Source organism: Quercus robur, chromosome 10, assembly GCF_932294415.1.
Source record: "Quercus robur chromosome 10, dhQueRobu3.1, whole genome shotgun sequence".
Taxonomy (NCBI): Eukaryota; Viridiplantae; Streptophyta; class Magnoliopsida; order Fagales; family Fagaceae; genus Quercus; species Quercus robur.
Window position 1 is genome coordinate 51,559,373 of NC_065543.1, and position 27,882 is coordinate 51,587,254.

The 27,882-nt window shown below is 34.4% G+C and overlaps 1 protein-coding gene and 1 long non-coding RNA gene across 5 annotated transcripts in view; one reads left to right on the top strand and one right to left on the bottom strand.

The window, feature by feature from the left end:
* Positions 1 to 27,882, bottom strand: part of LOC126701697 (adenylate kinase 4) — an 86,731-nt gene that overhangs the window by 23,421 nt on the left and 35,428 nt on the right. The window lies entirely within an intron of this gene.
* Positions 77 to 27,862, top strand: LOC126701699 (uncharacterized). The gene is made up of 2 exons (XR_007647475.1): positions 77 to 145; positions 27,723 to 27,862. It is a non-coding gene; the product is annotated as an uncharacterized LOC126701699 (long non-coding RNA).

Below are 27,882 nucleotides of genomic sequence, written 5' to 3' on the forward strand. Positions count from 1 at the left end.
CAGTACACTCCGATTTGAATACTGTGGAGTATTTCCCTACTGGTCTTCCCTTTTTCCATATGAATGGGAAACTTTCCTTTGTTGTTTTCATATAGAATAGGAAAAAGCTTTGAAGAGTTTTTGTACCTGATGGGATGACAAAAAGGTAAGGAAAATTAGTTCAGATTTCAAAGTGAGTACTGAGGCTGTAAACCTATGATTCAATTAATTCTTATGGCTTGCACCACTAGATACAACTCATACAAGTAACATTTGCACCACGAGATACAACTCATACAAGTAAATTTTTTTTAATAAGTATTTCACTAGAAAAAGAATAACATCTTTAGTCCTTAACCAAAACAGAACCAAAAAATTGGAAATTAGCAACCATCTATATCACAATGTGCATACTAAAATTTACAATTGAGCACATCTAATCAATTACAACTACACATAATCACATAATTCTCAGAAACCCTCCTTATAGAACAACTAACAAATGTAAACAATAGCAATGAAATTTATGAAGAACCTGCAACTCACTCACTTACTCACCAAGTAATGTTCTTGCTTTCAATCCCACAGATAGTGAAATTTGAACTCTCCTTCACCATTCATTGAGCTGAAATACCAATGCAAATGCATTGAACCGACGAAAGTATATGGTAAATTTTTAATGAGTGAAATACCCACTTCTCTCTCATTTTTTTGATGAAATTTTTATTTTTCTTGCATCTCTACCTTAGATTGATGAATATTATTGACTAATTCATATGTTTTCCTTGATGCAAATATATATATATATATATATATATTTTTTTTTATCATTTTATTTACAATACTAAATACTTTTAATGAATGGTGTTTGTTGTTGATCTTATATGGGGAATACAATATTATAATATGTCAAATTTTGTGTTGTTTTTAGGTTTTAATTTATTTGAAAAACATCAAAATAATCTGGACAAGCTGATGAAGAAAAATTAATGCAGTTGAAGACAATGGTCTTTGTGCAGTTTACTTTCACTATTTGTAATTATTTTGTTTAACAAAATTAGTAGTAAATTGTTATGTCTTTATTATATGATGTTCTTATATGCTTGAGTAAGTGCTTTAAACGTTTATGAATATTTTATATTGTTCTTCATCTTCCCTATCTTATTAGTGTTTAAAATTATTTATTTATCTATTCATTTTTTACTACATGTTGGATTAGATGTAACATTAGATTATGACAGCATTAATACAATACTTTTTATTTTTCAAGAACAATTTTTTACTTTTTTTTCTCTTTTGGAATTGTACCCTTAGTTTTTTTAAAAGGAAAAAGAGTTAAAAACAATTTTTCCCTTTCTGTTTTTTATTTTGAATTGTAGTTTTGCTGAGTTTTATTAATTTTTTTTTAGATATATCTTTCTTGGTGTTTTTGATTCTATGGTAGAAAAAATTAAGTTTGAAAAAGTTGTTTAAAACTAAAAGACTAATTTCCAAATTATATATACTTTTTAATGATATACAAAATATTATAAATAAATTGTATTAAAATATTAATATTTTGACTAACTTACCTTTGAATTCTTGAGAGAAAATGTATTGTTTTGATTTTGGTACACCAAATATTATACACATGACATTTTGTGATTGTTACTATAATAAATAAAAATATGATTATGAATTACAATACTATTTATTAAATTAGAACAAATTGAAAAGAAAAAAATAATAATGAGACCGTCCTACAAAATTAACCTACTTAATGTAGGACTTGTACTGCGGCAAGACATAAAGCTTTTTTTTTTTTTTTTTTTTTTGAGAAAAACATATAAAGCTTATATATATAATACGGTTACTGTCAATTAGATTAGTGCCGCAATAGTAGAATAGGTTTCTCTATTCTCTCGTATTGCTTACATAAATATGGCCGAGTTTCAGGTTAAAGAAAAAAGAAGAGCAGCGATGGAAGGAGGCAGCAGAAGTTTTTTTGATTCCATCCCACATCAAATCATCCTCAATATTTTCTTAAAGCTTCAACTGCGTTGCGTCCTCAGATTGAAGTCCGTGTGTAAGGCCTGGTATGTATTAATCCATAATGACTTCGCAGACTTATACTTTAAGCTTTCAAGGGAAAACTCTTTTGGGATTGGTATTGGGATTAGTACTGATCCTCATGCCCGCGACTATGATTCTAAAACTATGATTCCTTATGAAATATCTTCTTTACAAATAGGGATTGGGATAAAAACTTTGATGACAAAAAACATATCTGCCACCGGTAGATATTTGAGAGTTACATATTCAATTAATGGTTTGATCTTCCTAACCGATGAAGATGATTTTCATGTGTGTAATCCAACCACTGGAGAGTTTGTTACTCTCTCCAGACTTATTCATTATCCTTGTTCTGATGGTGTTATGAAAAGGAGTATTTATGAAACTGGATTTGGATATTCTCCTTTGACAAACCAATATAAAGTGATTATTATCTTTCAAGATTTTCAAGATTTTTGTGAAAAAATACCAATTTCTGAAGTCAAGGTTGCAGTAATAACAGTGGGAAGTCCTTCGAATTCATGGAGGATCATCGATGATTTCCCGCAATATAAATATCATGGCGGACAAGGAACAGTATGTTTGAATGGCACTATATACTTGTTGGGTTTCTGTGATCATCATACGCACCTTGTTAAGGTTTTGGCATTTGATGTGGCTGATGAAACAGTCCAAAAAATCACTCCACCTCCAGAAATTTATGATAAAACTTTGCCCAACTTATCCGAACTTGAAGGGAAATTGTGTTTGATTGACTTCAACGATTTTGATGAGAAATCTTTTGAGATATATATGATGGTAGAGGATCATCAATGGGAATCTCGGTATATATTCTTTTCCAAAGATTTCAAACTAGATTGTAATTATTCCCTATGTTGTACCCAATATCAATGCCTCAGGAATGGGAAATTAATAATATGGTCAAAGTGGATGGATGTCGTTGATGATGAAGATTCGACTAATGGATGGCTTTTTTTTGATATCAAAAGCAAAACCTACGAAACTATTGAAGTTGGTAATTCAAATATTTATACAAGGTTTTTTCCTTATGAAGAAAGTGTAACCTCTATATGTTGTATGAATGATATTCTCAAGTTGCCCACTGCCAATTGCCCAGAAGTTGAAGCTATTTTGCCTTGATTGGCTGGAGCTGGAGGTTGGTGTTGTTGCACTTGCTGTGAGTTCCTCAGACTTCCAATTAATTCTCTTCTATTTTGTGGCTAATTTTAAACTCTCAATTAGATATTGAAAACATTTTTTTTATTGGTAATATCCTTTCAAATCTTTTCTTTCTATTATATTTATTTTCCGTAAAGAATTACTCAAATTGTTGCATTTCAGCTTGACTTTTTTTTCAGTTTGTATTGGTAAGTTGCACACACATTTTGTTGGTCTTGAATCATGACCTCACCCTCCAACCCATTACTATGAACATATTTATATTCTTGGGAGACCAAATGGTTTTTGTTGTGTGTCAAAAGTAGCCGAGTAGGGCTGGGCCAAAGAAATGCCAAGTGACCAAACCAAGTTATATGTGAGGACTTTAAATTATTGAAAATAACCTTCAATTCTCAATATGTATTCTAAGTTTCTAACCCTTTGTTTTTTGGGCTGATTTCAAAAATTATGGGGAGGAATGATATCTCACGTGGATGGCCAATAGGCAATATAGAAACCACATAACGCTATCATAAGCTATACCATCATGAAAGATATACTAATATATGTACAAATTATATATATTACATAACCATCTTGAAAGATACAAATTATATACATTACATAGCTTTTATAAATTGATATTGCAGTTGGAGCAATATCTATAGATACTAATTGCTCATGGTTTTGATTTTCAGATTTTGGGGTTTTTTTTTTTTTTTTTTTGGGTCCCTTCGTTAATAGTTCTGTTGTGTACGTACTTTTGGCCAATAGCAGCTTGTTCTGGTGCAGCTTTGGTTTGAAACTTTGTTTCCGAGGTTTAATTATTGTATTTTGGTTCTTTTTTAAATTATTATCGTTTATTTATCTATAGAAGAAGGTATATAACATGAAACATGCATATTTTAATAACGTCACAAACCCCCCAAAAAATATGTAGTTTTATAACACCACATTTACATCTAAAACAACATATAGAAAGAAAAAAAAAAATCTTCACATCTCAATTACTTTTCTTTTTGGGGAGTAAGTTACAAAAAAGTATTTTGTATCAAATGATACCATGTCATCCATATCAAAACTCAATAAATAAGAGATATTTGTATAAAAATAACTATTCACTGACACATTTTTTCATTTGTTAGTGAGATAGTTATTTTTTGCTAACATGTCTCACACTTATTAGATTTTGATACCGCTAACATGATATCATTTAATATGAAATATCTTCTCGGTAAGTTACACATACACACACATGCAACCGTTAAAAATTGGAGTTTTGCTCTAAAACCAACAAAAATCCAAAACCAAAAAACCAACAAAGAACAACAATAAAAAAACCAAAAAAGCAGCAAAACCCAAAACCACCAATAGATCTAAATCCCACAAACCCACTAGATTGGACTACCTACAAATCAGCCGATCAACCACCCATTGCTAAACCACCAGAGAGAGAAGAGAGGAGAGATTGGGGTGGAGGATCGGCCAAAGAAGAGTGAGAGAAAGGAGTCTGAAGAGAGAGAGAGAGAGAGAGAGAGAGAGAGAGAATGTATAATAATGAAAGAAATGAACTCACTGAATAATTAAAAAAATAACTTTGTTGTACAATAGCACCATTGATGTAGCTTAGTTATTGTTGTTTGTGGTGCTAAAAATAGCTATTTGGCTTTTTAGCACCACCAATGTTAATTCTCTTAGGTGTCAAAAAATAAAATACTTTTTTGGATCATACAAAAGAGGCCAAAATAATGCTAACAGATTTGTTCTCTTTAATTACAACTACTGATCAGCAAATGAAGAGCCCACTGAGAGAGAGAGAGAGAGAGAGAGAGAGAGAGAGAGAGAGAGATTTGCATAACTAAACCATGCAATCATCACATACCAGTAGAAAGACCAACTCACACTTACGAGAGAGAACTTTTTTTTTTTGGAAAGAGAAGAGAGAAGCTTTAGCGACAAGGATATGGTAGAATAAGGGACGATTCAACCATTAGGCCATTTAGTCATTTAAAATATAATATAATATATTATTTATCATATAATATTGCCCAAAAACTAGGTATGGAGCCTTTTTTTTTTTTTTTTTGGTCAAGTTGTGACACTAATATATTAGTTAAGACAACCCCACCACACACACACATATATATATATATATGCACATACACTTTTTTTATTTAATAAGTTATATATATACCAAAAAAAAAAAGGTTTAGTATTTTCTATCAAAATTATGTTTGATTACGATCTTTCGTAGAATAAAATTCATATTTTACTATTTTCATAGTGAAATTAAAAAAAAAAAAAATTATTTTCAATACAAATGATCAAATTGTATACCAAAGTGAGTAAAAAATATTTCAATTGAACTAATGAAATTTTCAAAAACATGAATGATCCAAAACTTTGAGGAACAAGTTTGACTCCAAACATATTTCAAGTTATCTTGCTTTAACCCGTTATGTGGCTACTAAAGAGATATTTCATATGTAATTTTAGTCACAAGATCAATGACTTGTTTAATTGTCACATAATTGGTTGAAAAAGATAGATCCAAACATGTTTCGTTTTAAACTTTATAAAAAATTTGATAGATATAAGAATACAGTTTACAATAACAAAAATGAAATGGAGAAAAATAAAGATCTATCTTTATAAATATTAGACCAAGTATTTTTTTTTTAAAGCATTATTGGGCTAACTCAAAGAACACATGATATGATATGATATCCTAGGAAAACCAAACTGGTAAAAAACCTAGGGAGGATTTAACCTAACTATCCTCAAGGTAAAACAGATCCACTATGAAAGAATTGAAGTTTGTACAATAAGACTTAGACCACTAACATCTTATTGCTACCTCGAGTAGAAAACTTACTACCACGACCATGTGATAGCTACGAGTCCATGGACTACTTCTTTCTTTGATCCACTGCAACCATAAGTTCTCCTACTTGTGATTTTGAGATTTCACTCAAAGGTTTCAAATCTTCATTAAGTTCTTTCTGTAGCAACTGAAGCGATCACCAAGTTCTTAACATGAATCTTGATCTTGATAACCCTAAGTGTGTATGAAAGTAAACACCTCTAGATCTCACAAGAGATTTAACACACAACACATCAAAAGACTTCTAAAACGTAGCTAGGATTTTTCCTTCTTTTATCTGCTTATGTCATCTGAAATTTTGGTCAACTCACTTTTCTAATTACAAGGTTCTTCTCATCTTTGGTGTGAATAAAACATCTTCAAGTTCTAATCTTGATTATTCAGCCAAAGAAAAAAGTTAATTCTTTTGGGTTCTAATTTTTAAGTTCTAATCTCTCTCTCTCTCTCTCTCTCTCTCTCTCTCTCTATATTTCCTTCCCTTTGTTTGTCTAATTCACCTTTCTGGGTATCATGGATCCCTATATCTCTTAATGTAAAGTGAGAGAAAATATATTTATCACTATGGAGCTTTGGTAATGTAGGAAAATTATTAAATACTTCGGGAGTACCATAAATGCGCACTCTCCCTTCTCACATGAATTGTGGACCCTACATTTAATTAGTGGAACTCACAGTTATGTGAGAGTGTAGAGAATACATTTATAGTACTCTAAGAGTACCAATAATTACCAAGTAATGTATGCCCAATGTATCATGAATGTATGATTAGTGGAGAGTGACGGTTTTGTATCAGTGGTTGGCACCTCCCTTTCCCTGACAGTAACAAAAGGCTTTTTTACTTACCTAAAGTTAACAGTAGCACAATCTTATTTTAGGAGAAATTATTCAGTTCTCATAGAGGACCACGTCAACAATACCTAGTGGTCCTCCACTCCAAAAATAAAAAGTCATTTGTTGACATTAATTGAGTCAAATCCTAATCACATTATCAAAAATAAATAAATAAAAACAAAAAACAACTCCAGTTTTCTACATTGCGCAGGTAAACAAAGCAAGTAAAATCCAAACCAAACCCAAGCAAAGAATTTTTCTCTGCCATTCACTTCTAAAAATCACCAAGAATTGAAAAGGTAGTAATGAAAAGCATTTTTATTCCTCCACTGAAATGTAACAATCAATAATTTAGAATCTTTAGATAAGAGAACTAAAAAAAATAAATCTAGATTCCATTTCGTTATGCTCTAATATTTTCTAAACCCTTCCATCTTCTTTCTCAAAAAGCAAACAGAGGCAGCAAGAACGGCATCGACAATCCTACACAAATAGATCAACAAAGTGCAAGATGGTAGATTATTTTTTTGGTGTGACCAGGATTGGGTTTGGCTTTTTGCTGTATTTTTATGGAAAACACAGAGGATTTGCCAACTTTTTTCTAAACCCTTCATCTTCTTTCTGATTTTTTTTTTTTAAAGACCTGATTAGGATTTGACTCAATTAATGTGCACAAATGAAACTTTATTATTGGAGTGGAGGACCACTAGATATTGCTGATGCTGTCCTAACTCCATGAGGACTGAATAATTTCTCCTGTTTTACATAGATGGGTTGAAATATAATTTAAATCCAATAATTTAGAAACTTTCTACTTTTGCTATAAAAAAAACTTTCTAATAAAATTATAGGGCTTAATTTGTTACACCCTTACACTAGGAATTAAAATATAACAAGTACATGTGCCACAACTATTTGCATAGTCCCATTATATTTTTATTCGTGGCTAAAATAATATTTACATCCTTACATGAAATATGTTCCTTGTCCCTAAATTTTGAAAGTTCTACTTTATACCTAAATAATTATCTTCACTTTTAAAAATTATAGTTGACTTTGATTTTAACCCCCTCTGCCCCTCTTTTTTTAATCTCTTAACTTCTTACAACCCATATAAAACAAATAGAAAAGTTAACAAATATCCTAAGGGCATATCTTAGTGAACTATTTTAAGAAGTTTTTATAGAAAAAGAAAATTAATATTTTGGCAACTTTTCCTATTTTCTATAAAAATAGTATGAAAGCTTTGATAAAACAGTTTGTTAACATTTGTTCTAAGGGAACCCATTAACATGACCCTAAAAACAAAAAACAAAAACAAAAAACAAAAAAAATTATTTTTGTGTTGTATGAGTAATTTGAAAATGATAAAATATTATTTTAGAAACTTTGACTTAATCCACAAGTTATATTAATTTGGAAATCTCCAAATTGTTTTGGATAATACCTTCGTCCCACTACATAGATCATTCACGTGTATTTTTAATTATATGACCTATTTAATGAGTCATATAACTTGTTTAAATAAGGAAAAAGTTTACTTACAAACTTGATTGTAGCCAATGTTACTATGTTGTTTCATAGTAACGACAATTTGTTTATTAAAAAATTATTTTGATTATGTACTTTATGTTATTAAAGATTTTGATAATGGTAGAATAAATATCCCTAAAAAGAGATAATTACAGATTGCCCACCTGTGATTTAGCCCGAATTTAACTTACTCACCCATGGTTTCATTTTTGACACTTTACCCACTTGTGCTTCCCTCCGTTACTACTCCCTAACGCAACTCCCTTTCAGACGTTACTCTAACACATTTTTTATCAAATACAAAACACAAAACAGATCAAACACTCCTCTTTCTCCAAAGTTAAACAGTTTCAGGCTTATGTGGCTAAAACTAGACATGAGAATTTGGAGTTTGGATGAGCCAAAGCAGTTTAGAGTTTAGACAAGGATGTTGTTTGTCTCATCAACTTGGAAAGGCCAATCAGGCTCTCACTCTCTCACCTCCATTCTATGGCTGCAACAGTTTCACTCTCTTTCTCCTTAGATCCACAACCACAACACCACTACTTTTCCCACTTCAAACCCCACCAAACTCTTCCTTTCACTTCCTTATCTCATTTCCCCAAATACCCCCTTCTTACTATTGCTCACAAACACATCCGCTACGCTTTCAAATACTCTTCTTCTTCCTCCCACTCCACTCCTTCAACAACAGCAAAAGCTCTTCTTTTCTCGAAGACCCATTTTGAATAGGTCAGTTTCTAAGCAATGAAGAGCTTGAAAAGCTCAAACTCCTCGAGGATTTCAAGTATTATCAGGAACTAGAATTAGGGTCATTGTGAATATGGGTGATGAGGGCAGAGGAGATGGGCATCACAGTTGCTTTGCTTCGTTTATTTGATTTAGGGATTGAGTTTCTTTTGGTTGTTGGGGTTTGAAAAATGGGATTTAAGGCATGGTTACTGATGGATCCGTGGGTATGGAAGTGTGTGGGTGTGTTGATATTTATATTTTGACTTGGGTTTTGGGGTTGTGTTTTGATAGATCTGTGGTTTGTACTTTGATGGTATTGATTGATTTGATTTGTATTAGTTTTCTGGGTGTACGTTCTTCATATTTGTGAATTGTGAGAAACCAATACCATATTTTAATCTTGTTTTTCTTTTTTTTTTTTTTTTTTTTTTTTTTTTTTTGGGAGGAGAGAAACATAAAATGGGTGTAAAAAGACTTATTTACTTTTTTTTTTTTAACAGAGGTGGGTAACAAAGACTAAACGAAAGTAACCTCATGTGGCTAAAGTGTCAAAAATAAAATCACGGGTGGGTAAGTTAAATTCAGGCTAAACCACAGGTTAGTAATCTGTAATTATCCCATATAAAAATATACCTAAAAAATAAATAAACTATACCTATATATTAATTAATTAATTATTTATTTTATTAACATATCTTACGTGGCAAGTCTGAGAATGAGCTCTCTCTTCTCTTGGTTGGGGGTTTTCTGCCTCTACTCCTTGATTTCCTTCTCTATTTGGTTTGTGTTGGGTGTTTATTCATTTTCTATTTTCATTTCCTATTCTCATTTTCCTGTACTCAAATTTCATTCTCATTTTTTGTATTCAATTCATTTTTTTTGTTTGGCATCAATTTTCAGCTATTCTCTTCCATAACTTTTTTTTCCCTCAAACCCAACGGATACACAGAGGAAGTTGTAGTTATACCACCCGCAGAAACCACTTCCCTCCTACAAACTAGCTCAAGTCAAAGAAAATACGGCTAAAAACAAACACCACACAACCATGGCCCATGGATCCACCATAAGATTTTAGCAAATTCACCCCCTAAACAAATTTCAGCAAACTCATTATTAAACACCTCAAATCCAAGCAAACAACCACACAAACAAACCCCAAAGCAAACACCACACCCAAAAGGAATCTGCTAGCAATGAACATCAACCATGGGTCATTCTCACCGATCGACCACCACAGAAAGCCATTGATTGGGAGAGAGACGAACAGAGTGAGAGATCAAGAGACGAAACTGAGAGAGTGAGAGATTGGCCCCACCACCACCACCCCTTGTCAGTCGGCCATCGCCGCTACTCTCGTCGATTAGCCCCTTTCACATGCCGATCTGTTAAAGAGAGAGAGAGAGAGAAATTGAGAACAAAATTATGGTGACTAGAGAATAGCGAAGAGTTTGGAGACCGAGAGATAGAAAGAGAGATTTTTTTTTTTTTTTTGGTTAAAGCGAGAGTTTCAACTTATGGCATCCGTTTATGATGATAGCTCTTTATCATTAAATCAAGACATCAATTAGTTTTTGGTGTAGATGGAGATTGAACCCCAAAATCTCTTATTCAACCATTAGAGATTTTACCAGTTGAGCTAGCTGGAACTCACAAGAGAGAATTTTTTTGATTGCACAAGTCAATGTTAGTGGACCCATAAAATTGGTTTATTTAAAAAAAAAAAAAAAAAAAAAGTGGACCCATAAAATTGGTTTATTTACAAAAAAGAAAAAAGAAAAAAAAAAGAGTAAAGTGTAATACTACGTCCACAAACTATTTTACAATATTTTTACAAAATGTTGATGTGGTCAACCTATTATGGTATCCATTTCTAATGATAGCTCTTTATCATCAGACCAAGACACCAATTAGTTTTTGGTATAGGCAGAGATTGAACCCCAAATCTCTTATTCAACCATCAGAGACTTTACCAGTTGAGCTAGTTGGAACCCACAAGAGAGAATTTTTTTGATTGCACAAGTCAATGTTAGTGGACCCATAAAATTGGTTTATTTACAAAAAAAATAAAATAAATAAATAAATAAATAGAGTAAAGTGTAATACTACGTCCACAAACTATTTTACAATATTTTTACAAAATATTGATGTGGTCAACTTATTATTAGTTTACATCTAAACCCACCATTAATATCACTTTATTTACCAATAATCACTCACTACATCAGTAATTTGTAAAATAATTTGTATTCAAATACACTAAAAAGCTATTTTCATTTTTTGTATTCAAATTCACTTTTTTTGGATACTGGAATTGAAAACTGAATACAAATGTGCAAAACAAACCAAATTTTTGCGGTGGGTTCTACCAAAAACTGAAAATAAATACTGAATGTTGCACCCCTTTTTTTTTTGGTTAATCAAACAGGCAATATTTAGTTATTTACAACCCGTTTTCACTTCCCGACAGTGATTTATTTTTTGCTTGGACGCATGCTCCTATTGAAATGGTCAAAGATGTCTTACTGCAATTTTGAAAGGGTTCCTCTATGAGTATACTGAACACAAATTTACAAATTGAGAAATTTCAAAATCAGAAGGTCAATTGAATAGGGCTTAAGCGACTAACAGAAGAAATTTATTTAATGGTTTTGTACCCATCAAAGTAGAGCCATACCCATCATGGTTCTTAGTTTTAAAAAATCACTTCCGAGTTTCAATTACAATTTATCTTATTATTAAATGATAGAACGTCAAAGTTATTATAAATTCTATAACATCATCTTTACAAATCAATATGCTTGGTGGATTTAATAAATAAATAAGGAAAATGGTAGAGTTCAAATTATTTTAAAACATTTTTAAAAACTATTGATTGGTGAGTAGTTAGTGGTGGAAATGAAAATTTGTCACATCAATAACTTATAAAAATATTGTAAAATAATTTGTGATTGTAATATTACTCAATAAATAAATGACTATCGGAAAAAATATATATATATATATATATTATTGGTAATTGATGACACATAATTTATAAAGGTTATTTCGTAAAAATTATAGTATTTCTAGCATTACTCTTAAATGATTGAGGTTGAAATGATATTTACAATAACATCTAGTGCCACAAAAAAATTTCAATTATTGAACTAACGAATTATTAATGTTGTTTTTTTTTAAAAAAAAAATAATATTAAACTAATTACAATACACCATCTTATAAGTAGTTGTAAAAATTATTGTGTATGTAACATTGCAAGTGCTACCTATTCACACATACAAAAACAATGTTCTATGAACATGACAATGTACATTTTCACCCCTTTCTCCCATACCGAGTCATCCAATCTTTCCGTAAAGGAGGAAGAGGAACCCCCAAAAAAAAAATGGTTTTCCAAAAATGGGCGATCCATTTATTGGAACTCCTTCAAATAAACTATGCACTCTGTTATCATTTGCAGTTGGATAATCCAATTCTTTCCCATCTCTTACATAAAGTTAACTTTTCCATCTTTTCACCTGAGTATTGTATTCAAGTAATTATTACAACAAATTCACACAAAAGAAGTAGCAATTGGGTTTACAAGATTATAAACGCAATGTAACTGGAAGTATGGCATTGGCATAGTATTTTTGGATTTTTTTTAGTTGTAAGTCTTTTCTCCCAGCTTGCCAAGTATCAACTTAAGGAGGTAAGACTGATATATATATATATATATATATATATAAAGAGGGGGAGGTTCAATTCTTGCCGAATATTGATGGAGTGAGGTTAAAAGTGTTTACTTTTTCAATTTTTATTTTTATTTTTATAATTATTATGTTATCGTTGATTGGATGGTTGGGAAACAAATGAGTCACAGAGTACATACAGAAATAAACAACATAAATATGAAGCTACAGCTCTGAGATAATATATATATATATATATATATATATTAGAGAATAGGGTGCAGTGATAGTTTGACTTATAATCTGGAAAAATACCATAATGAAATATTGGACAGGAGTTACCAATGCAATTTTGAAGGGCGCATCTTTGCCTCAAAAGATAACCGTGTGTGTACATATGGTCGCACTTTTTTTTTTTTTTTTTTTGATAAACATATGGTCACACTTACTTGAGAAAGGTATGCATATTTTATATATTAAATGGATAAATACACCATTTTATTGTTGTAATTAAAGCTACCATGTATAATTGTAGATTATGAAAGATGAAAGAATAATGATTAATGATACAAACATAACATTTTTCATAATAGCATGATTTACTAGTTCTTATTTGGACTTATTACCTACTATAACAATTTGCTATCTTAACTATTGTAAACAAAATTTATGAATTTTTTTTTTTTTAATAACTCTGGAGTTTTATTATTTTAAGTCAGCGCTTGTATATTAAGGATGAAATGTGAAATAAAATTTAGGGTAGACTACATATTTGGTCTTTATCCTTTACACTATATTTCAATTGTGTCAATTTGGCCCCTAGCATTTTATTATTGTGTCAATTTAGTCCATTCTGTTATCTCTTGGACAAAAATTGCTGACATGACAAGTGACCAAAATTTAAAAAAAAAAAAACTAGTTTATTGCCACATCAACGGAAACTAATTTTTTATTTTGGTTGTTAGCCACGTCAACAATTTCCATCCAAAGAAAAATAGCAGAGACTAAATTGATACGATACTAAAAAGTTAGGGACCAAATTGACACAATTGAAAGGTTATAAACTAAATTGAAATATGGTATAAAGAATAGAGACCAAATATGTAGTTTACCCTAAAATTTACTACTTGGATACAAAAACTACGATTTTGCTGATTTATTTCATTGAGTATCATTAACTAAAAATTAAGTTTAACTCTAATATAGCTCACGAGGCACGTATGCGCAACTAAGTACTAACCCAAAAGTGAGTTCCAGTTAGTTCGACTAGTAAAGTCTTTGATGGTTGAATAAGAGATCTGGAGTTTAATCCCCGCTTACACTAAAAATTAATTGATGTCTTGGTCTAATGATAAAGAGCTATCATAAAAAACGTCATAGGTTGAATCTCTTTTAAAAATAAAAATTAAAAAGTACTAACCCAAAATAATCATGAGGTTTTTGTTGTGTGTCAGGACTAACCGAGTCATCCTAAGTGACCAACCCAAGTTATCCCCTTCTAGATGGAATAATATTTTGAGTTTTCAAATGCTCCTCTTTTAATGTCCCCATTATGGAATAATAAGAAAAAGAATTTGTGGTATAGTCAAGGAAAGCACCTAGAAATTGTTTAATATATCCCCAATTAATTCCAAATGCTCCTTTAATGATTAATGCTATACATGATCCAGTGGGCAAAAAATTTAATTTCATTGGTAAGTTTAAATTATAACCAATAACACCTATGAGTTATTACGAAAAATGTTATTTATGTAGCAATTCCTTTTTCACAATACTTTTATTTTTAGTTGTGGTTGGTTCGAATATAATATTTTGTTTTAATTTATAAGAAATTAACAACTCAACAATTGTGAAAATATTATTATTATTATTTAAAAATAGAAAAACAAGGTAACCGCTCATATGCATATAAAAATATATTAAAAAAAATGAAAAAGCAAGTTCAACCGAGTATTTTACCCCTAAAAAAAAATAAGCCAGTGAAACGGTGCGAATTCAACAAACAAAAAAAAAAAAAATGTAGCTTTTTTATTCGCCTATTCACTCTTTTTATACATAGACTTTGGTTTAGTGAAATATTCTCTTTTGGTAGCCATTAATGAAATATAGTTTATTTTGATCATTCTCTAATTAAAAAAAAAAAAAAAGTTTATTTTGATCAACTTTAAAAGTTCTAAAACTTTTACTAGGACTTGCACTTGTGAATAATCATCAGTAGTTTTATTTATTTTGTTAGAAATTAATATAAGTGACAAATGTCTAAATTTGATTGGAAGATCCCCCCTCCCTCTCAAATGATATTGGGTAGCTCTTAGAATACATTTGTAAGGAAGTAAAATCGAGGAAATAAAAGCGGAAGAGAGTAAAGGATAAAATGACTAAAATATTTTTACATCATTTTTAATATTACATTGGACACATCACATATTAATTATTATTATTTTTTATACATTAATAATTGGGAGTGAGGGGATTTTATTGGAAATATTGGAAGATACCCAACCAATTGACCTACAAGACTCTTGACACATGACATATTTTAATTTACATGACAATGTTCTTTTGTATTAAATGAGCAATACTCGAGTAGTATTTTATAGCCTTCTTCTCAACAAAAAAAAGAAAAGAAAAAAGAGTGAGACATTTAGGGAATGTTTGGTTTGTGTTTTCAAACAATCATTTTCAGTTTTTAAACAACATTACACTAAATCTAATTGATAGGATAATCTTCTAGATCTAGTTGAAGTTACGGTTTGAAATTGGTTTTTGAATTTTCCAACGCCTGAAGACCCTAAACAACCCTTCACAAACACCACATATCGCAATTTTTGGTTTAATTAATTGAAACATATTTTATAAGCTTATTCCGTACAACAGTGAGCAATAGACATAAACCAAAGAACTAACTAAGATTGAAATTTCACTTTAAACTACAAGATATTGTTTTTTTTTTTTTTTTTTCTTTTTTCAATATTTTCAAATATCAATTTAACTGTAACAACTAACAAATTTATGGTTTAATTGAAACATACTTTTATTAGCATAAAATTTCATTTGAAACTTTTATGTTTAATTTGAAATCACCTTTTACAATATTCGAAATTCAATTCCTCATTCATTCAATTATGTGGGACCCACGTATTTTTATTTTTGAACCATGCATTACCGTATCTTATGTTGTATACGAACTTTTACTAAGTTTCCAAAATTCAATCCTAACAATGTCAGGTAATCTAAAGCCAAAGGAATCAAATTAATTAGTTAGGGGGCAATTTGGTTTGCCCTATTAATAATGTGATGCATATTATACAAAATGTAAGAGAGATGCTACGTCTACAATATTTTTACAACAAATCATAGGTGGTTAGTTGTTATTGGTTCAAATTTGACACCAACACTAAAATTACTTTTTTGTTCCAACAATAACAACCAATAACAACCTGTCACTTAGTATTTGTTGTAAAAATATTGTAAAAATGTTATAGACATATTATTTCTCAAAATGTAAATGTGTTTAACTTTTATTATGTTTAGTTCATTTAATTTAATTTTTTTTAATATTATGGTAATCTAAGTTAGGCTAGTCTATGCCCCCAATTTTTTTTATAAAAAAAATCCTTAAAAAATGCCCTATTTTATTATAAAAATATCCAAAATTGTAAAATAATGTTAGAGATATTATAATTTTTTGTGTCATCACTTTTTTTTTCTTATACAAGATAAAATTTCTACTTTAGCCTAATTTAAGTGTATATGTGTGTGAAGCTCTCTAAACTTGAACCCAACCCTTGCCCTTCACACCCTACAAGCATTTATACTTGTGTCATCACTAATTACTAAAAAAATTTAAACATTCATTATTAAGTAGTTGGAACTACCAAATACATCCATTACAATGTTAAATCATATTTATTGTCACATTAATTTGTATTTTTTATATTATAAAATTTATTGTAATTTTAGCATTTTTTTAATATGATTTCCACTTTTCTCACCTCCAGAGTCAATTGACTCTCTGGAAGGAAATTATCCATTTCAAAATGTGCTAATTCAAGGATGGGTTTTTTCTTTTTCTTTTTTAACTTTTTTGGAAAATTTTCCAAATGCAGCTGTGAGTTTATGAGAGCTTTAATTTAAATAATAATAAAAAAGCACGATAATTCCCATTTTACTACATTCATTGAAGGTATGAAATCCTCAAAAAATCTACAATTATATAATAATAGATAATACTTGTGGTTACACGATTTTCCTGGCCCAACTCGTGTTGATTAGGCCCTGGCCCAAAGCGCAACCCACAATAATTATTTGTAGAGGATGGGTCAAAGAACTTGGCCTCAATGAACTTGTTCGGTCTTATGCATGGGCAGTATGGTTTGCAAAAGGAAAATAGAAAAACACCAGAATGGATCTTTCTCAAGTCTGATTTTATTTCTTTTTTGTTTCTGATACAGTTCTCTCGTCCCCTTCTTTGAGGGACTCCACTATATTATATATTTCTCTTCTTTTCATCCCAGCCTTACACCTGTTAATCATCCAAGCATCCACTCGAGCACCTGTCCCATCAGACGCCCTCATCAGACCCTTTGTGAGTTGCAGAGGCCAAGGCAGTACTGTTCAGGAGTTTTTTCCTCATTAATGCGGCCAAGAGGGTGGTTGGGGCGCAATTAATGTGGTGGTAGCCTTCCGTGAGATATTTTGAATTTAATTCGTTTTATATGTTGGGATGACGAGCTGAAATGGCTGGGGCAAGTTTCTAGTCTGGGCTTCGCGATGTCCGAGGAGGAGTTACTCCTCGGACAGGTTTCCTTGACGCTATTGGGGTTGAATAGCGCTTCATATGAGGCTTTTCGTTGGACAGGACGCTCCTCGGACGGACCTGAGCTTGGAATAGCCCATCATTTTTGGGCCGGGCCCCACAATAGCCCCTCAAAACTGCGGTTTTAACCTCCCTCCGAGGAGAAAAGCGGGGTTTTGATATTTGTGAGTGGAGGGAAATAAGGAGATCGTGGGGTGCGCGTGCAGACCGTTACTTTTGACGCGCCACAATTTACGAGGCGTGGCCATTAACTTCTGGAGGCGTTATGTTCCCTTCATCCAACGGCTTGGCGTGGATCGAACGGCCTTCGTTTTTTTCTCGTATTTTTAGGCAGGGATGATCTTTTCTCTCTCCTCCCTGCTATATAAGACGTCAGCGGGGTTCAGTTTCTTCTTTCATCTGCATTTCTCAAACCCCAAAAGACTCCAGAGAACTCCACCGAATCCCAGAGACATACGAGCATTTGCGTCCGTTACGCCGCCGTAGCCGTTTTTGTGAGGCGTTTCTTCCAAGAGAGATTTCCAGGCGTCCCCTTGAGCGTTTTGCGAAGGTACCAGTACATTTCGCTTTTCTCACCGTTTCAATTTCCTCCTCGGACTCTGCTTTTCTTTTTAGTCTTTACTTTAATTTCCCCAGTTCAGTTCAGATGGGTAGATTCGAAAAACTAGTAAAAACTCCAGCCGCTATGGAAGCCTTTAGGGAGAAATACCGCATTCCCCCGAGGGTTGGGCTGCGGTACTGTCCTATTGAAGGAATACTGACAGATAGAGTTGAGGGGGAAGTTGTTATCCCCATGATTGCTTTCATAGAGGGAGGGATGACACTTCCCATGCGTAGGATTACAAGGGAGTACCTGTTCAACCATAGGTTGACGCCGTATCAGTGTGCCCCGAATATGTTCAAGATACTAGGCTGTGTAGACGTCTTAGACGAGCGGATGAATCTAGGCCTCACTTGGCATGATGTGGCCTATCTGTACGAATGTCACCGCCTCGGGGATGATGGGTATTATCTTAAATCCCGGAACGAGGATGTTAGGTTGATCTCTTGTCTCCCGGTATCCAATAAGACCGTGAAGAATGACTTCCTCATTGCTTCTGGGGAGTGGTTCGACGGTATTCATTGTCCAACTCGGGCAGGAAACCCAGGTGCGGCGTCTTTAGGATCGATCCTTTTTGGGAAAGGATTTGTTGTTAAGGGGTTATTATTATATATTTTTTTGCTTTCTGTGTAATTGGAGAATTTCATGGGCTAACCCCACTTTTCTTGGTTGTTTGCAGACAAAATTCACGTTGCTCCTCGGATAGACCTTACGAATGTGCCAGCGCTGAATTATCTTCTCAGGTCGGAGATTTACGCCACCGAGGACGGACAGTTGCGTGCGGCCCATCTGGTTCTGGGCTATCAGCCCCTGAGCAAAGCTTTCCAGGCAATCGGTCACGCTATAAGGGCGGGCAGTCCGAGGTTGGCTAGGATTGACGTGTCCCGAAACGGGTTCCTAGCTCCACACGATCTGCCACCAGTAGTGCTGCCTGGGGTCAGGAATCCTTACTTAGCGGAGCAGCTTCCTCCGGTAAATGAGCGTGGCGCGGCTGCTCTGATTGAAGAAGAAACTGAATCTTCCCGTCTTTCTCTTGAGGAAGAAATAGACGAGTTTTACTTCGAGGAGGAAATTCAGCAAAATCCTTTAGGGGAGTCTTCCAATCCTGAAGCCGAGCAGGACCGACATTCCGCAGTTGGTGTTCCCTCAATCGTTATCTGCTCGGACGATACCTCAGACGAAGAGGCTGAGCCCATGGCAGGAAAAGGGAAGTCCTTGAAGGAGATGATGTCCTCCAGGGGGAAAGGTCAGTCACCAAAGGGTCAATCTTCGAAGGGGCCAACTCCATCACAGGCCAAGACCCTTCCCCCGGTGGTCCCCCAGGGTGTCTCGGACCCTGGCCTTAAGGTTAATCCGGACCTGAAGAAGAAGAGGCCGGTGGACACACCTGAGGAAGGCGAGGTGGCTGTCCAGCCGACCAAGCAGCAGAAAACCACACGGGCGCCAAGGAGCAGAAGGGGCACCTCCTCGGACAGCAGGGATGAGGGGAACCTTGCTGAAGTGCGCACTTCCCCTCGTCCATGGGACCCAAAGTTGGAGCTGGATGGGCTCGCCATTCCTTACACTGCTTCGGTCCGAGAGTATAATCGTGGCCGGGCAGGGTACGTGGCGGAGGCCTTAGAGCAGCCCCTACTTCTTCCTCGGGACATGGAGGCCTACAGGCGGTGCACTCAGTCCGAGCTCTTCCTATCCCTTAAAAGGGATCTCGCGCTGGTAAGTAATCCTTTTACTGTTTTGTCCATTTACTTGCTCCTGTTAGATTATATATTTTTCTTTTAAGGACACTCTTGTTTTGTCTGCAGATTACTCAGCAGGTCTTCGTGGCTGAGGAGTTTTGCCGTAATAGCCGCAATCTGGCTGAGGCTGAGACCCAGGCTCGGACAGAGGTGGAGAAAGCCTTAGGGTTCCTCAAGCATGATCACATTAAACTCACGGCTGAGTTCAAGGATTCGGAGAACCGACGTAAAAGTGCAGAGGCTGGCTTGAAGAGTGCCGAGGATCAGGCGAAGGACCAGCGCAAACAACTGTACACGGCTCAGCTTAACCTTAACACCGAGAGGCAGGCAGTGCAGGACCTCAAAACTGCCCTGCAAAAAGTAGAGGATGAGCTGAGGCGGGTAAAGGAGGATGCTCAGCTGATCCGAGAGGCAACAGAGGCCGAGAAGGAGGCCGCTCGACAGCTTGGGGCCGAAGAGACGGAGGCCAGGCTATCTGAGGAGATTCCCGAGGTATGCAGGGATTACTGCAGTATTTCATGGGCTCATGCTCTTGATGCTGCAGGAGTTCCTGCGGATTCGGCACTAAGATTGCCCGAGAGTATCTTCTATCCTCGGGAGATCCGTGCGAATCCTAATGACGCCCAAGTGGCTCCTGAGCAGGATCTGATGGTGCCTGATGCCGCGCTTGTGTTTGATATGACGGAGGACCCCGCCGCAGATCCCACCATCGAGGCTCCTCCTCCCCAGCCCGAGCAGAAAGAAGATCCTCCTGCTGAAGCTTAGCCTTCTAGGTTTTCAACCTTAGTGAATAGTTTTTTTTTTTTTTTTTTTTTTTTTTTTTTTTGTAAGGACCTCTCTTGCTAATGTACTTGGAATATTAATATAAGACGTTCGTTTTGCTTACTACGGATGTGTGTCAATAGCGTTCTTTTTTAAACATTTGCAACGAGGTAGATACAGGCAAACGGTCAAAATGAAAATGGGTTTTTGGGTTGCTCATTTGAGGGTCGCGATGGTGCTAGACTGTGCGCATGTATTAAAAGTGATTTCCTTTAAGTAATAATCTCCCAATCTATCACAAGTAATAATCTCCCCAAAAGTCTGTGGTCCGAGGAGCCAGGCAGGACTTAGGTTCTGCTTAAAACTATGACTTGTCATGAGTAATAATTTCCCCTAGAGTCTGTGGTCCGAAGAGCCATGCAGGACTTAGGTTCTGTTTAAAACTATGAGCTGTCATGAGTAATAACTTCCCCAAAAGTCTGTGGTCCGAGGAGCCATGCAGGACTTTGGTTTTGTTTAAAACTTATAAATAGTTGGCTTAAGTAACAATTTCCCCCAAGTCTGTGGTCCGAGGAGCCATGCAAGACTTGAGTTCTGTTTAAAACTTATAAATAATCGGCTTAAGTATTAATTTCCCCCAAGTCTGTGGTCCGAGGAGCCATGCAGGACTTGGGTTCTGTTTAAAACTTATAAATAATCGGCTTAAGTATTAATTTCCCCCAAGTCTGTGGTCCTGATGATATTGGCAATACAAGTTCTGATTACGATTGGCAGGGTTTCCAGCCATCTTTCCCGGCCATCTGAAATAGGGTTCATCCCTTACTTTCTCCAGTACTTGTTGTACCGGCTCTCTAAATACGGCATTCACTGTTTGCGGGGTGCTCTGCCCAGCCTGTCGCGGAAAATCTCTCCTCGGCTGACCAGGATTGTGACGTTCCATTCTGAAATCATTTGCTTTAAAGGGGATGACCTTCTCCTTGCCCTTCCCTTGCAGTTGATCCTCCTCCACTCTTTTGTACTTGTCGATCCTATCCATCAGCTGTTGGACGTCAGTAGCTGGTTTCCCGGTGAGGGATTTCCTTAAGCCATGCCCGGTGGGGAGGCCGCTTGTGAACGTGCTGATAGCAACGTTATCATGGTTGTCATCTAAATCGTTATACACCTCCCAATACCTATCCGAGTACGCTTTCAGGGTTTCTCCTTCGTGCATGGATAAGGACAGCAGCGAACTGAGAGGTCGAGGGACTCTGGTGTTTGTAATGAAACGAGAGCAAAAAGCTTGAGTGAGCTGCTTGTAGGAGCCTACGGAGTTTGTCTTCAGGCTGTTGAACCATCTCATTGCCATCGATCCCAAGCTAGAGGGGAAGATTTTGCACATCAGGGCCTCGTTTTGCGAGTAAATTGCCATCTTTTGATTAAACTGACTCACGTGCTCCACCGGGTCTGCTTTGCTGTGATAAATGGCGAACGCCGGTTGGTTGAAGCGTCTTGGCATCTTAGCCCCTTCGATTCTATTCGTGAAGGGTGATCTTGAAACCTGATCCAACGCCTTCTTCATGGCGTCGCTCCCCGAACCTTTGCTGGACGGGCGCTCATACTTTCGTACAAGGCGTGGTTCCTTTTCGTAAGAAAAGGTTTCGCTTGGGGGGGTCCTTGACCTTCGTCTGTAACTCACGTCTTCCGGATTAGAAGACTCACCTGAGTCAGAGGGAGATCGTCTTCGCTGCGCACGTCGTAACTTCCTTTTTAGGTCATCTATCTCTCGCTGCATGGCCTGGTGACTATTTCGCCTCTGAGACACGTGACTTCCTATCTGAGTGTGACTCTGGCTCGTCCGGGTGGTATGCACACTCCCATCACGATTCCCCCTCCCGCTTGGGTTGGTTGGGTTATTTTGCCTCTGGGACTCGGCAGGTCGTGTTCGTTGGGAGTTAGCTTGGTGAGGATCGTCCTGGTGTGGATCTAGTTCTTCCATGCTCGACTGTTGCACTAGCTGATGCCCTGGCTCTTCCCACAGACGGCGCCAATTGTGGTTACACGATTTTCCTGGCCCAACTCGTGTTGATTAGGCCCTGGCCCAAAGCGCAACCCACAATAATTATTTGTAGAGGATGGGTCAAAGAACTTGGCCTCAGTGAACTTGTTCGGTCTTATGCATGGGCAGTATGGTTTGCAAAAGGAAAATAGAAAAACACCAGAATGGATCTTTCTCAAGTCTGATTTTATTTCTTTTTTGTTTCTGATACAGTTCTCTCGTCCCCTTCTTTGAGGGACTCCACTACATTATATATTTCTCTTCTTTTCATCCCAGCCTTACACCTGTTAATCATCCAAGCATCCACTCGAGCACCTGTCCCATCAGACGCCCTCATCAGACCCTTTGTGAGTTGCAGAGGCCAATGCGGTACTGTTCAGGAGTCTTTTCCTCATTAATGCGGCCAAGAGGGTGGTTGGGGCGCAATTAATGTGGTGGTAGCCTTCCGTGAGATATTTTGAATTTAATTCGTTTTATATGTTGGGAAGACGAGCTGAAATGGCTGGGGCAAGTTTCTAGTCTGGGCTTCGCGATGTCCGAGGAGGAGTTACTCCTCGGACAGGTTTCCTTGACGCTATTGGGGTTGAATAGCGCTTCATATGAGGCTTTTCGTTGGACAGGACGCTCCTCGGACGGGCCTGAGCTTGGAATAGCCCATCATTTTTGGGCCGGGCCCCACAATACTAATATGTAATAACTACTTTAAACAGTTGCACCATGCATTTAATAATGGATAATGCTTTATTATTGTACTTTTTTACAACATTTTTACAACAATTAAGGTGGTTAACTGTTATTGGTTCAAATTTGAACCTAACACTAAGATTATTTTTTTGCCCTAACAATAATAACTAATTAAAACCTGCCACTTAGGATTTGTTGTAAAAATATTGTAAAAATATCATTTCTCTTGAACTTATTATCGAAAGTGAAACTATAGTATTACTTTTTGTGTTTTTGTATTACTATTTTGTGCTCGTCCTCAAAGTCAAACACACACACACACAAAAGCTTGGATCCGTTAGGCGTTAGCCAATATTACACTAATTATTATTTTTTTTTTTTGCTAAAAATATTACACTAATTAAACTCCCCTTAAAATGCGTAACCGTATTTCCATGTTGTATGAACTCTGACAAAATTCAAATCAAAACCTCGACTCTATTCTTCAATTCGCACCAATTAGTTTCATTCAATATGTGGGACCCACTTTTTTTTTTTTTTTTGGTGTTTTACTAACAAAATGTCTTAGGAAATTCATTAATAAAGTAAATCATTTTAAAAATAAAATAAAATAAAAAAACTTTTTGCAAGAAAATTAACTAAATTTTTAACAATTTTTCATAAAAAATTTGCAAAATTGATGATTATTTTATTTTAACTTTAAAAACTTAAGCGGTGTCATGCAATGCAACTAATCAAATCAGTTAAGTTTTTCAAATAAATAACTATATCCTATTATTTAATTATTTTACCTATAATAAAAATAACACATTATTTCAAACTGATTTGACTTGTATGAGTTATTTGAACAATGTTAAACTAACAAATTATTAATATAATTTCGATTTGTTTACATATAATTTTGAATAAAACCGTATGTTGCAAGAGCATAATACTATCTAGTTGTAAGTCCATGCAATGCATGGGTCAATTACAAATTTTTGTGTCAATATATAATATAAATAAATAAATATATATATATAAAATTAGTTTCATGTGACCTTGTTTTGTCATATTAAGTCTTTTGAGTTCTTGTACTTTTATATATGATCATTCTTGTTAGAGAATGGAAAAAAAAAAAAAAAAAGTTATTAATAAAGGAATTTCAAAACACCAAAATTGTTCTTCAAATTCAAATTATATAATATAAAAACACCAAAATTTTATAATTCACTCAAAACCTAAAATACTAAAAAAAATAAAGAAAGATTATACCACAAATCATTAAATTGAACAATTAAAGATAATAATATTACTTTTTGTCATCTTAGACCAAACTAGACCGAAAATGACTAAAATGGACCAAATGAACTTAATTGGACCAAAATGGATTGGAAGGACTTAAGTGGATTAAATGGACCGAAAGGACCAAAGTGGACTGAATATATATAATGGACCAAATTGGACCCAAATGAACTGAAGTGGATTGAATTTAAGGGCATGCAATTTTAACAATCCTAAACATTAATTTAGATACAAGCAAATTTAGATGTTCAAAACCATCGCGCACCTTTAGTGCAATGATCACTTCACAAGTATAAGTGCTTGTAGGGTATGGGGGGTAAGGGCTTGGGTTCAAGTCTCCAGAAGGGAGTTTTACACATATATACACTTAAATTAGGCTAAAGTAGAAATTATATCTTATATCAACAACAACAAAAAAAAGACGTTCTAATTCTTTTTTTCTTTTCTTTTTTATCTAGTTGTCGTGGCCACACATTGTTGCGAAAGGGAGATGCAACGAATTGAGTATGAGTAGCGAGGAAAGAGAAAAGTGTGGAATGAGTTTTTTCTAAATTAAAATAGATGAATGTTTAAAATCAATAAGTTAATTTATTTAATATTATGATGAACAAATTAATTATAAATAAATAGTGACATTGCTAATCATATTAACAATTTGTCCACCTGTGATGAGAGCTATGGTTTATTTTACCCACAAAATAATTAAAGAGCGGTATAGACAGATTGTTAGGGTTCCATTAGCAATCAAAAAACATGTTTCAATTTCTGATTGGACTTTGGAGTAGAAATAGTTGAAACTTGAAACTAGCGGAGAAACTAAATATTAATGAAAAATTAGGTGGGGCATGCATGTGTGAAATTTGATAGTTTAATCAGGAGACAACATGAAAAATTATACAATCATTAATTTCAGTGAAATTTGATAGATATTCTCTCTTCTTCTTCTTCTTCTTTTTTTGAATTCTTTTTCCTAATATTATATATATATATATATATATATATCATTCATTTTACAATATAAGGAAAAAGAAGAAAAAAAAAATCATTCATTTACAAAAAATAATTCTCTCTCTCTCTCTCTCTCTCTCAAAAATTATATTCTCTTAAATTTTTATTTTTAAAAATAATTAAACATGAAACCATGTGGGCTCCACAAGCCCGGCAGTTACAATTCAAATTTTTTCTTAATGCATATAAACACATGCAATACATGCATAATTAGAAGCAACACATTCAGCCCAAAAAAAAAATAAAAAAATTGCAGAGGCAACACACAAGAAAGAAAAAACAAGAAAACGAAGAAAGAAAACAAAGAAGCTTCAGAGACAACCATGGCCGAACCACTTCAACCCCAACTTCCCCAACTTCAACTTCAACATGAACCCCAACTTCCCCAACCCCAACTTCTTCAACCCCAACCCCAAGTTCTGCCCCAACACTTATACTTCCTTCTCCTCTACCGTAAAGGGCAGTGGCAGAGCCAGGATTTTGGCCTAGAGGGGGTAAAATTAAAAAACTATATTAAAAGTAAAATTAATCTTAAAAATATTAATCAATAATAATAACAAAATGAATAAACAATTGCAAGAAAATATGAATATATTTCATTGTATTAAAATAAATAAACAAAAATAACCAGTTCATAATCATAGCTACTACAAATTTTACAAACAGATGTGATAAAAATGTGATTAATGTTACCTAAACAATATAATGAATATATGTTTGAAATTATTTTTTGTGATCGGTGAGATGCCAATTTGTAAGATACAAGAAGTAAAATTTGTAATATCTCTAACATCACTCAATGATAAAATGCTGTGAAAGATATCACAGTAAAAATTGTGAAAATAATGATATTAAATAAAAAAGAAAAAATAGTGAAATAGGTGCAACACTAGGACAGACCAAAGCTACTAATAAGAATAGTAAAATTGGTAAAAAGGTACATGGTTTGGTCTTCGAGAGTAACTTCTTTTTCCTTTCTTTTTCTTGTGTCACTTTTGAGTGGGAGTCCTTTTTTTTCTTTTTCTTTTTATCTCTATGTCAGGGAGTAACTAGAGTAGACTATATATGAAAGGATATTTTGGAGTCAAGGGGGGCAGGTGCCCCCCCTGCCCCCCCTCGCCCCCCTCTGGCTCCGCCCCTGGTAAAGGGTTCACAATTTTTGTATCTCCCAACTTCACCGAGGAAGTCCAACCCTCAGTTGAAGTGTTACAAAAATTGTTAAAAGGGGTTGCTAATCAACAAGAGGAGGAAATGTTGCGTAACCATGTTGATGTTCATTGCATGGTACAATCGGCATTTGTGGCTTCTTCTTTTCAACGTCATCAAGAAATGAAAGGTATATATGTTTGTTTTTCATATAATAATATATATGGGTATTTGTTCCCAAATCTTAGGTTAAATATGGGTTTGTATTTGTTATAGGTTTGTATAACAGGGTAGTGGGCCTCTTTATTTTGTAGTTTGAATAATGGAGTAGTGGGTCTTTGTCTGAGTGTGTATTAAGTGGATGTGGGTCTTAAACCACATATGGCTTAAACCATTTTTTCTTCAAGGAGCTAGCTTTGATAATTTTCATATGACCTATTCATTTGCCACCAAACAAAAGTCTCATGACCCTCAACAATGAAGCGTTCCTAAAAAATGAAAACTAATAAGGATTACATTTGTGAATTATAAAGAAAACTTTTATTTCAAAAAACTTTTATATAACGCACCAATATATAATCAAATAGCTTTCTTTTGTTTTGATAAGGAACTTCTCTCCAATCTTTGACTTATAAAGGTACTATACTAATCCATCTAATAAGAGCAGTACACTCCGATTTGAATACTGTAGAGTATTTCCCTATTGGTCTTTCCTTTTTCCATATGAATGGGAACCTTTCCTTTGTTGTTTTCATATAGAATAGGAAAAAGCTTTAAAGAGTTTTTGTACTTGATGGGATAACAAAAAGGTAAGGAAAATTAGTTCAGACTTCAAAGTGAGTACTGAGGTTGTAAACCCGTGATTCAATTAATTCTTATGGCTTGCACCACTAGATACAACTCATACAAGTAACATCTGCACCACGAGATACAACTCATACAAGTAAAATTTTTTTAAGTATTTCACTA